Consider the following 20,215-nt stretch of genomic DNA (forward strand, 5'->3'; position numbering starts at 1 on the left):
ATTGGGGAATAAAGTGCTTGATTCTCACATCTGCCCTTCACACCCTAGGTATTCATTCAAAAAAGAGAGTTGAGAAACTATTTATGTGTCCAGAGGAAATCTCTCTGTCTGTGATTTGAGACACCTGACTTGACATTCTATCTTTCTTTACCTTCTAATTAGAGAAATCATACTTTTTGACTTCCATTTCCCCTCACCTCTTTCCCAGGGGAAATAAAAACAAAAGACGATGCATCCCACTTGATGATACGAGTTTATAGGTTCACAAGTCAATTCGTAGTTGGCTTGTCCCTGTAGTAATTCTAATTGAAGACAAACTGATGATGCCCTTTAATTGGAAGAACACACTGTATGCAAATTGTAGCATCTTTCATTTTCTGACTATTGTCTGAGCATTTACTATGTGCCAGACGCTTTGCTAAAGCTTAGTAAAATGAACTGTGCTACGTAACACAGCACTCCAAGGTAGGAACTGTAGGTATCCTGCAGTTGAAACATATTCAAAAATATTAAGTTTCTTGTCCAAAGACATGGGGAGAAAGTGGTAGAGACAGGGCTTGAGCCCTAGGACGCCTGACTCCAATGCCCACGTTCTTCTACCTCCTTGCTGGTTTCCAGATCCACAGACAGGATGGCACTAAACGATCCACAAGCCAGAAAAGTTCACTCTGATCAGTTAACAGTGGAAGCTAAGAGTTTACCTCCTCAAATGTGACTTAAGCTTGCAGAGCTAACAAAGCAGAGAAAAAGCCGTTGGAAAATAGCTGGTGGCTGGAGGACAACGAAGAAGGTCCAGAAGCCTGAGGGCCGCGTCCTCCACCAACGCAGATTTCAGCTGTTTCCAAGTTGCTGCTTAATGTTGTTGTCTTTTCTAATCTATTTATTCAAAAAAAGGTCATTTCAAACTCCACGTCTTCTTGATGGTGACATACTGATCTTTATCAGAATTTCCAACTGGCTTTACTAAAGCCTGGGAAGGTCAATGGCACTGAGTCACAGTCTCTGACCACCCTGGAGTTGAGACTATTTGGCCCACTGCTCTTTGCTCTTTGCTAATCACTCCCACTATTTGTTTAACACTGTGGTTCCTCAGACAAAATTCCTCGTGTTACACTGAAGGACTCAAAGATCCAACACTATTTCCCATCTGATGTCTGCTATAATCAAGTTTCGATGAAATAAAATGCACTGGGAAAGTAAGAAGTTGTATTTTATGTACGAAGAATCTCACGTATTAAATTTATGGTAAAAGAGTGCCAAAGAGTGTGCCAGGTGGTAATGGAAGGAAGAGCCGGAGAGGTAAGTTTTCTGTTCACATGGAGATTACACGCTAGAGGGCATCTCTTAGGTCTACCCAGTCCCCCCTACTCATTACTCCTTCTCATTACTGAAAACTGATTGTTCCTTCAGGAACCACTGCTCTGCCTCTCTGAGTCCATGTGGTTTGGGTAAAATCTGGCCCAAACCTGGCTGCTGAAGAAGGGTGGTGGATGAAAAAGGATGAAGCACATGACCCGGCCCCAGCCAATCAGCACCGTCCACTCCATTAGTCACACTGATGGGTTCCAAGACTGGTGTATGACCCAAGTGGGGCAAATGAGACTTATTTTAGAACTTCCGGAAGTTTGAAAACACCTCCGCTGCTGAACAGGGTGGTAGAATGTAATCCTGGAACAGCTGGTAGCCATCTTGCCACACCACGAGGAAAGAGACCGCCTGAGGGAGAAGAAGCCAACACACACACACAACAGTAAAGAGAAGTAGAAAAGTTCCTAGGATGCCATATGAGCCCATACGTCCAACTGAAGTTGTGTCTACCTCTGTGCCTCTTAAGTTACAAGAGAACGAATTTTCCTTTTTTCTTCTCGGGCTAGATTAAGGAGGGATTCTGTTCACTTATAAGCCTAAGAGTTCTGATTAATAACTCTAAGAATAATTTAGGCTTTATCTTTTTAAAGGTTATTTCTAAAATGAAGAGTTCTACCTTCCCACCATAACAAATATAGGCATCATAAGCTTTGCTTGCTAAGTTAGGGTCTTATGCAGAACATCAAGTCTCAAACTTACAGATGGAGGAGGAGAAGGAGGTTGGCTACAATCATTTTCGGCTCTGAAGCCACCCTTGGAGTAAGGGATTGTTCAACAAGTAGCTGATACCCATTTATTTCTAGTCATTTTCCTTTTCCTTCTCTAAAAATCAAAGGGAGTAATAAAAAAATGTTTATATATGTATGTATTTTATTGTATTATATGTAATATATACTTTGGCAAAGCTGGCTTACACCTAATCTGATTTGTCCTCTGAGTAGCATGCTTTCTTCCATGTCCCAACTTCCTAAAAGTTGGAGTGGCCAGTGTCATATTTAGTTTGGTGAAAAAGAAACTGGAAGAAGACAGAGCACCAGCCAATTACCTGAGGTCCTAGAAAAAGATCTGTAATTGTTTTTCTCTAGTCAACCAAATCAGCCATTGAAAGCCAAATGATGGGAAAAGGAAAGAATGAAAAAGAATGAGAGGGAAGGAGGGAAGGAAGGAAGAAAAGAAGAAAGGAAGGGAGGGAGGGAGGGAAGGAGGGAGGGAGGGAGGGGGGAAGGAAGGAAGGAAGGAAGGAAGGAAGGAAGGAAGGAAGGAAGGAAGGAAGGAAGGAAGGAAGGAGGGAAACCAGCTATGTGGGGTAAGCCTATAGATGTTTGATAACATAAAGGTTACAAAGTCAGACTGTCTAAGCCTCAATGGCCTCAGGGACCATCTAGTTCAATGGCAACATTCCACCACCTTGGCTCCAGACAGCCCATTTTTCACTCATCAGCAGAATATCTGAAGTGAAATGAAGGAATACAATAGAACAGACTACAGTAATAAAACAAAATCTTGAGATGCCCTATTGAAAAACCTCCAATACTTCCCCACCATGTTTAGGATAACATAAAATCCCTTAACCTGGTCTATCAGATGGCCCACATTCTGACTCATTTCTACCTGTTCTCTTCATCTCTCCAGACTGTCCTTACTGCCTCGCTCTCTGTTTTTCTCATTTTCACACATGAGTTCCTTCCAGACTCAGGCCTGTTTGTTTTATTCTCTTTAATCCCTTTCATTGGACAATTCCAATTCCTCCCACAATCTCGGCTTATAATTAATTTATTGAGAAATTTGCTTTGGCATTACTAAAACAATTAAGACCTCTCATTTAAATGTTAATTGAGCATGCTATATATTCTTTTGTCTCTTGTTTTTGTTTCTTCTCATTGAAGATTTTATTTATTTATTTATTTATTTTAAATGTAAAGTTTAGTCGACGTCCAGTGCAATATTGGTTTCAGGAGTAAAATTCAGGGATTCGTCACTTACATCCAACACCCAGTGCTCAACCCAACAAGCGCCCTCCTTGATGACCATCTCCCATTTAGCCCATCCCCCCACCCGCCTCCCCTTCACCAACCCTCAGTGTGTTCTGTGTAGTTAAGAGTCTGTTAGGTTTGCCTCCCTCTCTGTTTCAGCACACAATACATTCTTTATGTTTCCCATAATCCCTCATTATATAGCTGACGTATACATCTTCCAATGTCTGTTTGCCCACTGGTCTTTAAGCTATGAGCTCGGGGAACGTGTTTGTTTTACAACAAGCTAATGGCCCCAGCATATAGCAGATATTCAACAAGCTTCTTCAAAGAATTAGTAAAATAAGTGGGAATGTCTGGAGAAGTGAAATAACTCGCCCTTAGATGTTTCCATATTTTTGAGCCATAGAGTCCAATGATTCTTTAGCATTTGTTTTTAGTGGTAATGAGATGTTTGCATACACGTGTAAATCAACAGATATTTACATACACCGTAATTCTCTTCAATTTTCCGCTAGTTATATTAACATGCAACTGTAGGTTGTAACAATACCAGGTTATGAATTAAAATATAAAAAACATAACTGAAAGTATCAGAATGCACTGTACATAGTAAGGTGGGGGTTATCTCATATACTAATGTTTTATACAGAATAGACATGTATCTCCTCCACATATACCCACATGCATATATATATACACACACACATACACACATGCACATATACATACGCACACCCACACCTACACACATACATCTATACACACACATATGGGTACACTAAGTCACAATACAAAATGTGTTCTCATTATGAATTGCAGAGTGTTTGAAAACCACTAAGTTTGTCTTTCAATGATAAACCCTCATTAGCTTCTAACTCTTAAAAAGCATTTTTTTTCTCTAGCCTACCACCAACCACACTTAACAAAGTCACTGTTGGCATCCTGTCTTGTATTTTGTGTCATTTATAACCCAAAAGGGTACAATGAACTTGAGATTCACAGCCAACTAATATTCATGGAGAAAAAGCAAGCGTCCTCATTGTCTGAAAGTACCTTTCAGTATCACGAAACCACAGCAGGATCAATAATTCAAAGCACACATTCCCAAATCCACCCAAAGGCTTAGAAGTCCTAAGTTTTCTAAAAGAAATTGTGTGTGTGTGTGTGTATGTATATACACACATATACATATGTATATGTGTATATATACATATGTATATACATATGTATATGTGTATATATACATATGTATATACATATGTATATGTGTGTATATACACACACGTATACATGTACATATACATGTATATATATACATATGTACATACGTATATATAGGTATATGTATATATATGTACATATATACATATATTATATACACACACATATATATACACACACACACAATTTCTTTCAGAAATATATGTGTATACATACATACATACATACACACACACACACACACACCACTAAATATTTCTTCTTCCTCAGTCCCTCAGGGAGTGCCTGCCCACAGAGAAACTAGTTCATTGCTCTACTGAAAAAAAAAACACAGAGCTGTAAGCCCAGGAAACAAGTACTTCTTAGGTGAGGTTTGGGGGAACTCAACAAGGAATTCTAAATGAAAGAAGAACAAAAGTCCTGTGCTTGAAAATCCTTCAGGAATCTGGCTCCTATCTCCAATTAGTCTTATTGTCTCTATGGTCTTTAGAAGCCAGGCTTATACTCTGTCAGATCTTAGTTAATGAATTGTAACCGGACCCTTAGCAGAGAATATATGATGGGAAGAAAGAAAATTAGCAATGGCAAAGAAGGTACTTTCTAAAACCAAACAGCCTGAATTTAAATTCCAATTCTGACACTTCCCACAAGGGAGATCTTCAGCGAAGTGCTTAGGCTCACCTGGTCTCAGATCTCTCATCTGTACAGGGGACATCACCAGTGCCTTGCCATAAGGACAAAAGGAGGGCATCCAGGTAAAATTGTAAGCTTAGCAGCTGGCATGTAGAAAGATCTAGTGTGTATTTGCTACTGTTATTTCTTTTGTATTTATGAATATAAATATAAAAGTCTTCCCTGACTAAAACATAACTCCTCTAACTTGTTATTGCATCTGCATATTTAAATTCAATGTTTACGTTTCAGTATATTGTTAGATCTAAGTTCCAATTCCAGTCAATACCAATATTCAATATTTGTTAGGATCTACTATGTATAAGGCAATACATTATGTAATAGCGATACAGACATGAAGAAGACACAATGCCTGTTGCTTTTTTTTTATTTTTTAAAGTCTATTTAGTTTTGACGGACAGAGCGTGAGCAGGGGAGGGGCAGAGAGAGAGGGAGACACAAAATCTGAGCTGTCAGCCCAGAGCCTGAGGCGGGGCTCGAACTCACAAACTGTGAGATCATGACCTGAGCCGACGTTGGACACTTAATTGACTGAACCACCCAGGCGCCCCAATGCCTATTTTCTTAAAGACTCCCTTTAACACTGTATTCTTAAAAACCTTTTGGTATGATGGGTGATGGTGCATTCTGTGTCCACAGTTTCTTCTCTTTCAGAAAGGCTGACTCTCACTAAATACCACTACAATATATTAGCCACATAACAACAGTACAACATTGATCAATTCAAAAAGTCAACAATTGATTACTACATTTTAAGCAAAGCTTTACTAACCACAAAATTAAACATACTCTGTTATCAAAGCCTATCTTCTCAAAATCATTAAACCCAAATGAACAAAAACATTTTTAGGTGATTATGTGTTTGCTTTCATCAGGTTAAAAAATAATAATAAAATTTGTATTTGAATTAAATTTTACCAAGAGAAAGGACATCTGAAGGTGACTTTGCCCATTATGTGATTTCACAGAAATAATCCAGAGTTTATTTCTACAACTAGTTAAAAAAAATTTTTAAGGGGACGCCTGGGTGGCTCAGTCGGTTGAGCATCCGGCTTCGGCTCAGGTCATGATCTCACAGTCTGTGAGTTCGAGCCCCGTGTCGGGCTCTGGGCTGACAGCTCAGAGCCTGGAGCCTGCTTCTGATTCTGTGTCTCCCTCTCTCTCTGCCCCTCCCCTGCTCATGCTCTGCCTCTCTCTGTCTCAAAAATAAATAAAAACATTAAAAAAAAAATTAAAAAAAAATTTTTAAGTACTTATTTGAAAATAAAACCAGGGTGCCTGGATGGCTCAGTCGGTTAAGTGTCCGACTTCAGCTCATGTCATGATCTCATAGTTCGTGAGTTCGAACCCTGCATCAGGCTCTGTGCTGACAGCTTAGAGCCTGGAGCCTGCTTCAAATTCTATGTCTCCCTCTCTGCTCCTTCCCAGCTCATGCTCAGTCTCTCTCTCCTTCAAAAATAAATTTAAAAATTTTTTTTTTAATTTTTAAAAAATAAATAAATAAAAAATAAAAATAAAACCTACACAGCTACTTTCCAGTGAGTCCTTTGAACTGACTGAGGGTTTCAATATCGTGGGGTCAATCCAGAATGTTGCAAGAATAAAAATAACTGAGGATGGTCAAAAAGTATATGATTAAATACATCACTTACTTCTAGAAGGGTCAGAAATCAGTTCATCTTCAATATTTCAATTCTTTTTTTTTTCAAATTGGAGAAGTCGAAAGGGGGAAACATGGCATGGTCTGCTCACATTCAAAACAGAGATGCTCACATTTCAAATACTTCACCTTGATCCCCATATTGAGTGTGGTATAACTGGGCTGGGTGTTCTTGAGAGGGAGAATGGGAAGACCAACAGCTTGGAAACACCTGCCCTATCTCAGGCTCAACAGCTGTGACCTCACCTTACCACTGAAACTGCTTCCCAGGTCAAACATGTTGGCTGTCTCTTTGCAGAGAAAATGCCTAACATGTTTAGGCCACATCTTTACTTAAAACGATCCACTGTTTTTGCAGTTACTACAGCTGGATTTTCTATATTCCTTAGCAAGGCTTGACCTCCTTGGGAGTAGCCAATTGCTGAAGGAAGAAAGGGGCAATCAGTTAAGTTAGAAGTGGCCACAGTGCAAGGGGCCCAGGCCAGCCACTAAGATACAGATCCACACCACCTTCCACATCAGGATTTCCCCCACGTGGGAAAGCCCCCAGCTGGAATAGACGAACAAACCCTTCTATTGCCAACTAAACCCATTCCCTCGGGATCTCGTTCTGTGTCCTCCGCCCAAACTTCTCCCAAACTTCCTCCCACGTGGTGTTAGCCAGAATGCTCGTTGCTCTACCCAATTACAATTCACTTAAATTGCATGTGGCTCTCCTCCTGACAATATTGGTGTGAAGGGATGGGGGTAGGGGCGTCCCTTAACAGAGAAAAACAAGGAACAGGCCACACAGTCTCCGCTTAACCGGACCATTTCTTGCACCTGACAGAACCACTCCTTTGCCATCACGAGACTGTAATGACTTTCCGGTCTCTATCATCTTGCTCATTTTTCACTCAGTGTTTACGTTCTCTTTCACTCCCTGACTTTTATTTCAATGAATTAATGTGTAAAAATCCCAGAGCATATTTAATTAATCTCATAATCACAAAATCTCATAATTGACAAAATCTCTCACCCAACAAGAGCTCTACAGAGAAACCTACATGACAAGAACTGTTTTAAGAGCACCCCTGTATTCGAACCGTCACTCCTTACCAAAGTCTCATCGGGAGTTACTAATATTACTCTCGTTGTATGAAATAGAACAAAGACGCACAGAGAGGTTCAGTCACTCCCTCAAGGTCTCGCAGCTAGTAAGCTTAGGTGGTTGGGATGAAAATGTGGGCATTCTGAATGTACAACTCACCCCTTCAGTACCGCGTTTACCTTCCATGTATTAAATTCCTTAATCCAAATGCATAGGAAAATTCCAAACAGCATTACTCATCAGACAACAGGGAATCATATGCAAGGTGAGCCCTGGGGGTACACAGGGTGACTGAAAACCAAGTGCATGCGAAATAAACGTACAGGTGAGTGGACTAAAGGCTGCCATAATGTCCTGCAATAATCACTGCCCCTACTGCCCCGCTCCTCCCCGGGGAGAACCTTCCTCCTCCTCTCAAAGTCTTACTCCCGCCAGGCACGGACAAGCAGGTGGAACCCCATCTGACCTCACTGCCCCAGGATTACCAAGGGTTCAAGTTAGACCCTTCAGATTCTCTACCCCAGAGATTTTGGAATTGGGTTTAAGAGACTCAAGTGAGCTCTGAACTTGAACAGGGATGTAGAGGCACACTGGGGTGGCCTGGCTACAGAGAGCAAATTATATCTTTTTTTTTTAATTTTTAAAAAATGTTTATTTTTGAGAGAGAGACAGAGTGTGAGTGGGGGAGGGCCAGACAGAGAGAGGGAGACACAGAATACAAAGCAGCTCCAGGCTCTGAGCTGTCAGCACAGAGCCCGGCACAGGGTTTGAACTCACGGACCGTGAGATCAGGACCTGAGCCCAAGTAGGCCGCTCAACTGACTGAGCCCCCCAGGAGCCCCTGGCCACCGGCTTTCTTAATGTTTATTTATTCTGGGGAGAGAGAGAGAGAGACAGAGCATGAACAGGGGAGGGGCAGAGAGAGAGGGAGACACAGAATCCGAAGCAGGCTCCAGGCTCTGAGCTGTCAGCCCAGAGCCCGACGCAGGACTCGAACCCATGAACTGTGAGATCATGACCTGAGCTGAAATCGGATGCCTAACCGACTGAGCCACCCAGGCGCCCCAAGAGAACAAATTATATCTACACAGACAAGGAGAAATGGATTCCATTCAAACCATAAAAGGTAAAGAGAATAACTTTAGTTTTTAACTTTATAGTTTCCGGCCCTGTTCCCTCAAATCTGTGTAGATTTCTCCTGCCCGAGTATTTAAGACACCCTGATCCTCCCGACATGGTCACACATACACACACGTACATATATATTTTTTTTTCTAAAACTTAATTGAGTTGCATTAGGTTTCTGTTACTCGGAACCAAAAAATTACTGAAAACAAGAATCAAATTATTATAACGAAAAATAGCAACGAAGCGAATTGCTCAGTTGAGTCTACTCATCATAAATAAAATGCTAACATTCCTATATTGTCAATTCAGTCAACAAAGATAACACATAAAAAAAAATCAAACACCCTGGGGTGCCAGAGTGGCTCAGTCTATTAAGCATCTGACTCTTAGTTTCAGCTCGGGTCATGATCTCACGTTCACGGGTTTGAGCCCTGCATCAGGCTCTGTGCTGACAGTGCACAGCCTGCTTGGGATTCTCTCTCTTCCTCTTGTGCTATCTCTGTCTCTCTCAAAATAAACAAATAAACTTAAAAAAAATTTTTTTTAATTAAAAAGAAATCAAATACCTACAATATTCTTTGGTATCTAAATTGGCCATATCTATTAATGCCCTTATTTCATAAAATAGATAAATTTTATGTTTTTCTTGCATTAGTCCACTGGGGAAGAAGTCTTTGGGTAGCTTTGGAGTCACAGATTAGGATTAGGAGGTGACACTGGGTCTAGGAGACCACGTATGAGTCCTAAAATACTAAGGGCCAAGAACCAGTAAGACAGACATCTGATGTCACAGATCCATGCCGGCCACAAGAGTCCTGTGGCCCAATGCCCTTGAGACCCGGTAGGTGTCAGGTTCCTAAGATGTTACTCTCAGATCACAAAGGGACGGCTCAGAAGAGACATGGTTTCCCCAGCTAAAAATGCAAAGTTTAGGAGCCTATGCTGCTCCGTCAGCCATCAAATGGATCAGATCCTTGAGTGAATATTTACTTCCAAATCAGATAATGTGCTAATAAAATGTAAGGTAACCACAACCACGGTGAAGGTAAGAACAGAGCTGTCCGGCACCAGACCGATGAGAGATTGATAACACTGCCCCTTGGAAGCTGCAGGAACTTCAGCAAGTTGCTGAACTACTCTGAGCATCAGTCTCATGGCAGCAAAATGAACAGAAGGACAATTCGCCTTTCATAAGGATCTTGTAAAGATTAAATATGATGATGCTTTGAAAGTTCCGGGAACAGCCCCCCAGCACAGAGTAAGTGCTCATAAATGTGAGTCATCATCACCACCTGCCCTGTTAGGAAACACACCCCCCAACTCTTCCTTGGAGCTTAGATTCAGGTAGTAAAGAGTGTCCCTCTCCTGCTGTTAATGCACTTGGATCCACTTATCTATGTTGTTTATGATTAATTTCAGACTTATAATTATGCTTTGTTTGCAGTCTAAACATTTAAGACCAAAGGCTCTCCTTTTTGAGCTTCCTGTTCATATACACCCTATTTCTCACCCCCTCAAATCCGAGATTCCTAGCAATTTGAGTCTCGTAATACCAAGAAATCCTCGAGGACTGATGTGGAATTAACTGGGGCTTTCTTGTGTCTCTTTTTGAGAATGCCTCCTGTTATTAAAGTTACTGATGGGCTGTCGTTTATTTCTTAAGTGTTGTCTGATTACATACACACACACACACACACACACACACACACACACACACACACACACACACACACTGACTTTATGGGGTGTGATGTTTGAGACCTGAAAGCAGGAAGCCTAAAGCCACTTAGCTGTATAAAAGGCAGTATTGACACTTGGTTCGAGTTGCCCTTGGGACCTACAAAACTGACCTCAGGGCGGAAACTCCCAGAGCAGAGAAAATACATAATTTTGGAGACTGTACCCTCCAGACGCCCCCGACCAGGTTCAAACCTTACATTACGGAATAGCTTTCCTGCATTTCCCTGTGTGATTCATTCATGTCTTGTGGTGAATACTTGTATAGCTTCTGTTATTATTCTGAAAACCAGGTGTGAGGTCGTGAGGCACTTACACAATGACATTTTGCCACTTTAATCTCCAGCATATTCCCCAATTAATGTGAAATGTTTGGTAGGTGAGAAGACATTTTCTAAAGGGAACCAGGGATAATCATTTCAGAGATCTAGTTTGAAGCTCATCTGCTTTGTCTCTTTCGAATTAACTGTTTGCTTTTCCTTCTCAGGTTGTTACAAAACAAAATTCCTTTCTTGAGTTGGGCACAGTTGAGTATGCATTCTCATTGTGACAACTCCACTGCTATAAACCACATAAATAGGATTACCATCTCCCTCCTCGCCGCCCCCCACCCCTGGTTCAGTATGCATGTGCCTACAATTGTTTATTCACAGGTGGCCTTCTGTGAGGTGGGAAACTAAACAGGGAAGCAAATGGACCACTAGGAGCAGGGTAGGCCTCCAGGGGAAGAATTCCATTTCTTTATTTTTTTTAATGCTTATTTCTTTTTGAGAGAGAGAGAAAGAGAGGAAGAAGAAGAGACAGAGGGAGAGGGAGAGAGAATCCCAAGCACCTCTGTGCAGAGCCCAACACAAGGCTTGATCATGAGATCATGAGATCATGACCTGAACCAAAATCAAGAGCCAGACACTCGACAGACTGAGCCACCCAAGCGCCCCAGAATTCCAGTCCTGAAAAACAAATGACCCAGGGACTTAACTTACCCCACCCCACCTCCATTTCTACTGGGATACCAACAGGAAACAGAAGTTCTCCTTCCAATCAAAGTAGCTTATGTTTATGCAGAAAAAGGGGACAAATGGCAGAGTTACATCAAGGAACCAGAACATGCTATACCCTCCACTAAGGTACATCTTTAGAAAATATTAGTACGTTCGACATCTTATCTGATTAGACAAAGTGAATCCCATGTGCCACTCAGAGGATTCACTGAAGGTCAGGATTGAGGATTGGGGACAAGCTCCAAGAGGAATAGGAGCTAGAAGCTAGAACTGCATCTTGCCTGGAAATGTTAAAGAGGAATAGACATCTGATAGCAAACATGAAGAGAATGAGAGTATGTACCAAGGATGATCACCACTAACTTTATTGTTGTTGCTACTGAACCCATCTGCCAAGACTTTTAAAGTGGCTTTAGCCATGGACCCCGGGTTATTTCACGGTTATTGGCAAGCGTTTGCAGCACAGCAACCCTGCAATCTTTTCTCCCTTTTTATTGTGGATGCCTCAGAAAAGAAAGGAAAGTGAACCAATCAAATCTCCTCGAAAATATGCTGAAGACGGATCAACCCACAAATGTGGGATATTCACAAGTCGGAGGATCCTTACCTATGACATGTTTTCAGTAGAATAAACCTGGTCTGTCTGGGGTTGTTAGTGGTAGACAAATCTGGACTCTATGGATCTCTGGGACATGGCTCCCTGAAAATTGCTGCATGAGCTACGTAGCTACCAGAGAGTATAAAACAGAGATGTTTGTGTAAGTCATGTACCGGCAGACATTTCTGAGACACCTTGGCGTGTTAAATTTGCCTAGAGCATGTCCAAATACAGCAAGAACAGACCTGGGGAGCTCCCCGGACAGTCCTTGGCTTCTCTTTGCTTTGCCTACACTTGGTGATCACTTGTATCCTTGAAGCAATTAGGAAAGCTTGATGCTGAGTGAGAACTTAGTCTCTGGGCTCACTTCACAATTTAATCAATGCCTCGATATGCAAAAAAATAAATATAATTACTGTAGTTTACTTATATTATTATTTTACATATAAATTGAAATGCAGGTTCAAATCATTACATTACAGAATCGGATATATACTAAAATGCCATTTATTACAACGTACACATGCACCCCCATACACACACTCTTGTAAATACTTAGGAAATAATCTGAAAGATTATTTACATATATCAAACTGTTATAAGTAGTGGCTGTTGTAGATTAAAATTGAGTAGAGGAGATTTAAAAGTCTTCCCCTTCTTCCTCTATACACTTTTCAAGTATAATCACGTATTATCAAAATAAAAATCTAATATAGACACCTTTAAAGTAAAAGAGTTCAGTATTTTACACGTAATGCAATGTCTTTGAAAAGCACACCACAGTCACATTGGTGACTGGATTTGGTAGCTCCAGTCTCCTGCGATTCTCATCATCCAATTGATTTTGGGGTTGTTTTTTTCGTTTTTTGTCTTGGTGTTTATTTTGTTTTTTTGTTTTGGTTTGGTTTGGGGTTTTTTGGGTTTTTTGGCATTGCATACCCTACACGATCATGTCAATCCTGTCTAATACAGATAAGCAAATCCAAATGCCAAGCATTTTTCCATTTCCTTTCAAACTTTAGTATTCAACTGACTCATTCAAAAGCCTAAGGATGAGGCAGTAATCATAGTTGTTTCAAGGTGGAGAATAAAGACTATCTAACAAATGCTTGATGTTTTACAAATAAATATAAAAACAAGACAGGGAAGTCCAGCCCGGCAGTTCCATTCTTACGTGTGTGTCCTGGAGAAGCTTCCCCACCATTTGTCTAAGGAGATTCGCACATCGATGCAGCGCACCAATGTTTGTAAGAACGAAAGACTAAACAACTTACACATCAGTTGAGAGAAGGATCGGTTCATCGCGATATATTCTTACAACAGTATCACCGCACAGCAATTAAATAAATGAAATAGGGATGATTTATCAGCCTGAATACATCTCAAAAAAAAAAAAAAGCGGAGTGAATAAAGGAAATGGACCGAGATGCTGCAGAAAGATACAGCTAACGAAGTATTACTTACCTTGCTTAACAACAAAAATACTATACTGTATTTTAAATATCGGCCTGTGGACCATCCATTTATGTTAAAATACTAAAACCAGGGATGCAGAGGATACGCAGCAGCTTCAGAACAGCATCAACTGGAGGCGGGAAGAAGCGGAACAGGGAAGGAAATAGAGCACAGTAGGGCTTATCGTATCCACTGTTTTCTTTCTTTCTTTCCTTCTTTCTTTCTTCCTTCCTTCCTTCCTCTCTCTCTTTCTTTCTTTCTTCCTTCCTTCCTCTCTCTCTCTTTCTTTCAAGTTTATTTATTTATCTTGAGACAGAGAGAGTGTGAGCAGGGGAGGAGCAGAGAGAAAGGGAGGGAGAGAGAATCCCAAGCAGGCTCCACGTTTTCAGCACAGATCCCGAAGCAGGGCTCAAGCTTACCAACCATGAGATCATAACCTGAGCCAAAATCAAGAGTTGGACCCTTAATGAGCCACCCAGGGGCCCCCACAGTGTTTTGTTTCTACAAAAAACTAAATAAAATTGGGGTGCCTGGGTGGCTCAGTGTGTTAAGCATCTGACTCTTGATTTCGGCTCAGGTCATGATCTCACAGGTGGTGAGCTTGAGCCTCATGTCGGGCTGTGCTGACAGCATGGAGCCTGCTTGGGATTCTCTCTCCCTCTCTCTCTGCGCATTCCCCGCTCATGCTTGCATGCATGTGTGCTCTCTCTCTCCTCTCTCTCAAAATAAATAAACTTTTACAAAGATCAAATAAAATTTTAAAAGTTAATATTATTATATCTGGGTAATACATGCATAGGTGTTGATTGCACTATTATCTGAATCTTTCTCTAGTTTTGAGATACTATGACATCTCAAATGATATAAAAATGGTATAAAATACACATAAAATATGTGTTTCTAATGAGATGTACATATTTATATATCATACAATTATTAACATATTATAAATGTTCATACAACTTTACATATAAAATACTTATAAAAATACTTTCAGTATAAAAGATATATAAAGTATACAACGTATTCAATAAATATATACCATTCAAAAAGAAAATTACAGTGCTTGCTTCAGTGGGACATATACTAAAACTGAAATGATACAGAGCAGATTATCATGGCCCCTGTGGCAAGGATGACATACAAATTCATGAAGTGTTCCATATTTTTTGGTACACTTATCACGATGAGCACTGAGTAATGTATAGAATTGTTGAATTACTATATTATGCCCCTGAAACTAATGTAACACTATGTTAATTACACTGGAATTAAAAAAAAAATAAATGAGAGAGAAAGTCACAGAATATAGTACATAATATAGGTTATGATCAAATGAGAAACAGTAGGAAACACCCCCAAAATGATACAGTAGCATCCTGGTAGATGTTATACCTTTCCTTGTTATTGCCTGTCCTTCCACCAGTAGCTGATAATATACGCAGTATCCTATATATACGTGGCGAGGGCAGAGCCTCAAACTTTCCAAATCAATGGTGCACTCACAGAAAGTTCACACGGGTGAATGAGGCAGGGTAATGCTGAGCACAGCAGCGGACACATTAACAAATAAGACCCGACATTCATCTTGTGCTTCTAGGCACCAGCCTGTTCTAAGGGCTTTATGGTCCATTCACTTCTTACGTAGCTCCATGATTTAGGTATTATGACTGTGCCCATTTCTCAGATGAGGAAGTGCATCACAAACAACGCAAGCGACGTGCCGGATCACAAGCGAGGAAGCACCAAGGCAGCATCTGAACCAGGCCCTCTGGCTCCAAAGCCTGCATCCCAAACTAAAGAGCTCATTCGGCGGCAGAAGCAAACATCTCAGTATTGCCCAATGCGAAAGCTTCCGCCTAAAATACACTCGGGTATATTCACTTTCATTGGTGTTTTCAAACTACCTTATGCAAGTTAAAAATTGAATATAGGGGCTGGGGCACCTGGATGGCTCAGACAGTTAAGCATCCGACTTTGGCTCAGGTCATGATCTCACAGTCTGTGGGTTCGAGCCCCGTGTTGGGCTCTGTGCTGACAGCTCAGAGCCTGGAGCCTGCTTGGGATTCTGTGTCCCCTCCTCTCTCTGCCCCTCCCCTCAGGCTCTGTCTCTGTCTCTGTCTCTCAATAATAAATAAACGTTAAAAAATTTAAAAAAATAAATATAGGGGGCACCTGGCTGTCTCAGTTGGAAGAGCTGGCGACTCCTGATCTCAGAATTAAGTTCCAGCCCCACCCTGGGTGTAGACATTCCTTAAAAATAAAATCTTTAAAAAAATACATATGCACGTACACACACACACACACACACAAACACACACAGCATGGCATGTTTTCAGTCTCCCTTAAGCAACGGCATAGAACAGAAAAATATTACGACTCATGGCGGGAATCTTTGATATGGGGAGGTAAACCCCGAGACCTTCTTGAACCCCACCCTCAAGAACAGCAACTAGCACGGAGCACCCCGCCCCCCCCCCCCCCCCCCCCCGCCCCAGACACACACACACACCCTGGGCAAAGACTAATTTAGAGCACAGGAGTGTGCCTCGGCTTGGACACGGCTGGCCAAGCCCCAGAAGGGCAGGGCTGTGGCGCACTGGGCCTCCGTAAGCGGATGACCCTGGCAGACAGAGGCCAGCCCCACATGGCCCGGGGACGCGCAGGTGCTCACCGGGCGCTAGGCTCGCTCCCTCCCCACCGCAGGCCGCGGTCCTCCAAGTTCAATTCCAGCCTCGGGAGTCGCAGCCAGGCGCGGTGCGGCGGCTCACAGGGCCCTTCGGCACCGCTCGGGGTGGTGTCGGGAAAGCGTAGGGCCCGGGAGGGGGTGGGGGCTGGGAGGTCACGACCCCTCCGTGACCTCCGTGACCTCCGCTGACCCGCCCCCGCCCGGCACTGGAGGCTCCCGGCCCCGCCCCGTCGGGGGTGCAGTGTGCGCGCTTCTGCGGTTCCCGCCTCTGCAGACATGTTCGAGGTCGCAGGCCTGAGTGAGCCCGCGGGGTGCAGGCCCTCTGGACGGTGGGCGCCGCCGGGCCCCTTGGGAGGCCTCTATAAACTTTAAGATGCTGGAGGGCAGGGCGGCGCTGACATCTCCCTGTCTCTGGCCCAGGAGGGGCCTTGTCTGCAGGTTCCCCTGCGGCGCATCCGGAGTGACTCCTCTGGGGCAGGAGGAGCCCCTGCCTCCCACCTCGCCCTCCCCCCCCTGCCCCCGCCCCAGGGCGCGACCGGTTTCCCACTTGTCCCCCTCCTGCTGTGGGAACCAACATCGGGTTAGGCCAGGTGGAGCAGAGGCCCCGAGGGAGCAAGGCCGGCGGGCACAGAGCTCGGGGACACCAGGACCGCCACTGCTCCCCCTGCCTGAGAAGATGCTCTTGTCGCTGTTTAGTCCTCCTGTGTCATCTTCTCTATCCTTTTCTACACTGTCCTCCCTTCCAAGTGCCTTCTGGCCCTGTGCTTCAACTTTGATTCTTCCCCACCTATATTCTCTGTGTCCTCTCTGCCATGCCAAACCCAAAGAATCTGACGGGACCGGTCCCTCACTCCCCAGCGCAGAGCATCCTTCTTGGCGGGACCCCTCCAGACAGGTGGTCCAGGAGGCTCCTGGCCTCTCTCCTGACTTAGCCACTTCTGGGTTTGTATCAATTTAGGAAGTTACTTAACCTCCCTGTGCCTCAGTTTCCGTGGATGTAAAAGGATTATCACAGCATATTTTGTCAAGGAAATGATCCGTGGGGAGGTATTTAGAAGTGTGTTCAGGGGGCATGGGCTGTTGTGTCTTATGCCCGAACGAGATTGTCCAGGCCTGTCCCAGTTCACACTGATTGCTCCAGCATTGTATTAATAAAGCCCCTTTCCCTCTCACTATTGGCCTCATTTTGAGCGTAATGTATTTGGACAACTTACCTATACCCGTCCTATACTTACTTTTGGGTCAGACATTAACCTCTCATCAAAGTTGAGAGGGCTGGGTGTCATGGTCCCATGGCTCAAAACCTGGCTGGCTGTGACCTAGGAACCCTGCCAACTATTTCGTGGATAAGGACCATGTAAATATAATGGATTCTCAACATGTCACAGACTCCCTTCTGTGACACCCATGGGTAGAACAAAGCACTAATACCAATCCTCAAAGAACAAGCATTTTCTATAGAGAAGAAACAAAACTGCATTTATCCCATAGGACATACCCTTCCGGACCTTTTATTTTTTTAACCCCCTTAAACTTTTGTGTTAATACCAAAAAGAGGGGGCCTCGGTTCCTCTTGGTTGAGCTGAAAAATCATAAACCGTGCCTGGATTGTCTTCCTTTCTGATAGATTAGCTCTGGCCCTTCCTAAGGGAAAGCCAGGTCCAGATGACCTCTCTGCTAGCCCTGGGCTTCTCCGGGCCACGCATGGGAGAAATCAAATGCAGAGGAGAAAATGTAACTCAACAGTGTCTCCGTGCAGAATGCTGAGAGGGGCTCCGAACTGCTCTTCAACTGTTAAAGGCTTCAGGATTCCAAATGGCCAGACCTGTGCAAGGCAGTCTTGCTTGGTACTTAGCTTGCCGTGGTCCTTTGGGTCAGAGGAAGTTTCCAGAGAAGGATCAACAAAGTCAGTGCCTTCGTGCCGAGGTTCAAGACACCGGAGTGAAAACAACCGTCTGCACTTCTTTATTGAACTGGGGAAAGTGGCAGGAGGAGAAAGTGGCAGCTACATTTGTTGTCTAGAATTTATTAAGCTGGCGAACACACATATGGCCTTGAAGTTAATTTTTTTTCTTATGACTGACACATGCTATAATGATATCCTACATTTACTAGAACACAAGAGCAATGTTCACACACACCAGGAATGGATTTCACATACCAGACAAATTTCTAAGTTTTGGGAGGCTGGTGGGTGGGAATAGGGAAATCCTGGGAGCTAAAAGAACTGCTCAAATAATTGAAATGGAGGTGTTTGTAGGCATCTGGAAAGAGGTATGGCAAACACTATGCATTACTTATTTTTTAAATGATGTATTTTTTATTGTGTCAGCTAGAAAATTTTTCTTCGTACGGCAGATGAAACAACAAACACTACAACAGAAATGATCCTTCACAGAGTCAAAGATGTAAGGAACAGAGAAATGTGATTATGGCGTCGAGCTTTCAAATTCTCGCTTCAAGATTACGCTCCGCGCTACATTTGCATGATCTGAGTTCAGGTGATGAGAAGGCGAATGAGGAGAATTGGAAAAACTGACTTTTGTCCATTTGTTTTGTGACTTCGAGATGCATCCCTCCTCTGTTAATTCTCTAGGCCTTGAAGAACGCAAACGAATCATATCCTTTAGGGGGAAATTGAAGGGGATGACAGAATCTTAATATGGAAGTCAAGATGCTTGAAGAGGTTAGGAGTACCAAACTGTTTGAGATAGTAAATTCCGGGGGGGGGGGATACCCAAAACATCAGTGTCTTAACCACTTAGTTACTTATTTCTCTCTTTGTGCATCCAAATTTCCTCTTCTTAGAAGGATACCAGTCAGCCTGGATCAGGACCCACCTGTGATGTCATTTTAACTTAATCCCTGTCTCAAATACAGTCACATTCTGACGTGCTGGGGGTGAGGGAGGCAACATATGAATTTAGGGGCAGGGGAGAGAGACGCAAGTCAGCCCATACCGGGTATATGATATAAGCACCAAACACGTATTGTTGGCGTCCTGTTCCTCAGCAAAAGAACGATTCTTGTTGGGAGTCCACTTTCTCCCCTCTGGGTCCACCTAGGTTCAGGAGAGGTCCAACCCTGGCTTCAGCACACACCAGTCTCCAGGCCACAGTACTGGGTTCAGGCATGGATCCAATCAGAGTGGGTCTCGAGAATTCTGGAGGGGAGGGGCTGGCTGTTTCTGGCTAGGCTTTAGAACCTAGGAGGATTTACAGCAGCCAGCTTGCCATCACTGAGGGAGAGCCTGGAACGGGGTAGTGGGAGGCATGGCACACGCATGGACATTGACCATAGTGTCAGTCCTACTGAACGAAGCACTGAGAGTTGGAGAGAAAGTTCTATTGACAACACGTGACTCCAGAATCCAGCCACATGCCTAAAAGCAGCATGACCCTCAACTTTTCAGCTATGTTTTCTAAAGTGACTTTGGGTTGTTGTTTTGTTTGTTTGTTTGTTTGTTTGTTTGTTTGTTTTTCCTCTGGGAGCTGAGAAAGCCCTAACCAACCTAACAGGTTCCCTACATTATGGAGATGTTAAACATTGAGTTGTTGCCCTGACATTCCCATTCTTAGAAATAAGAGGGAAAAAATTAA

The 20,215-nt window shown here is 43.0% G+C and overlaps 1 long non-coding RNA gene and 1 other non-coding gene across 3 annotated transcripts in view; one reads left to right on the forward strand and one right to left on the reverse strand.

Moving 5' to 3' along the window:
- The window catches only part of LOC123384261, a 249,943-nt gene that overhangs the window by 176,189 nt on the left and 53,539 nt on the right, over positions 1-20,215 (reverse strand). The window contains exon 1 of one of the 2 annotated variants that reach the window (XR_006595042.1): positions 16,602-16,711. The exons of the other annotated variant lie outside the window; for it this stretch is intronic. This is a non-coding gene — a long non-coding RNA (uncharacterized LOC123384261). Of the gene's footprint in view, positions 1-16,601; positions 16,712-20,215 lie in introns of those variants that run through there. 2 annotated transcript variants of the gene reach the window in all.
- Positions 14,990-15,097, forward strand: LOC111559907. Its single transcript, XR_002741377.1, has one exon. It is a non-coding gene; the product is annotated as a U6 spliceosomal RNA (small nuclear RNA).

This window comes from Felis catus, chromosome A3 (genome assembly GCF_018350175.1).
Source record: "Felis catus isolate Fca126 chromosome A3, F.catus_Fca126_mat1.0, whole genome shotgun sequence".
Taxonomy (NCBI): Eukaryota; Metazoa; Chordata; class Mammalia; order Carnivora; family Felidae; genus Felis; species Felis catus.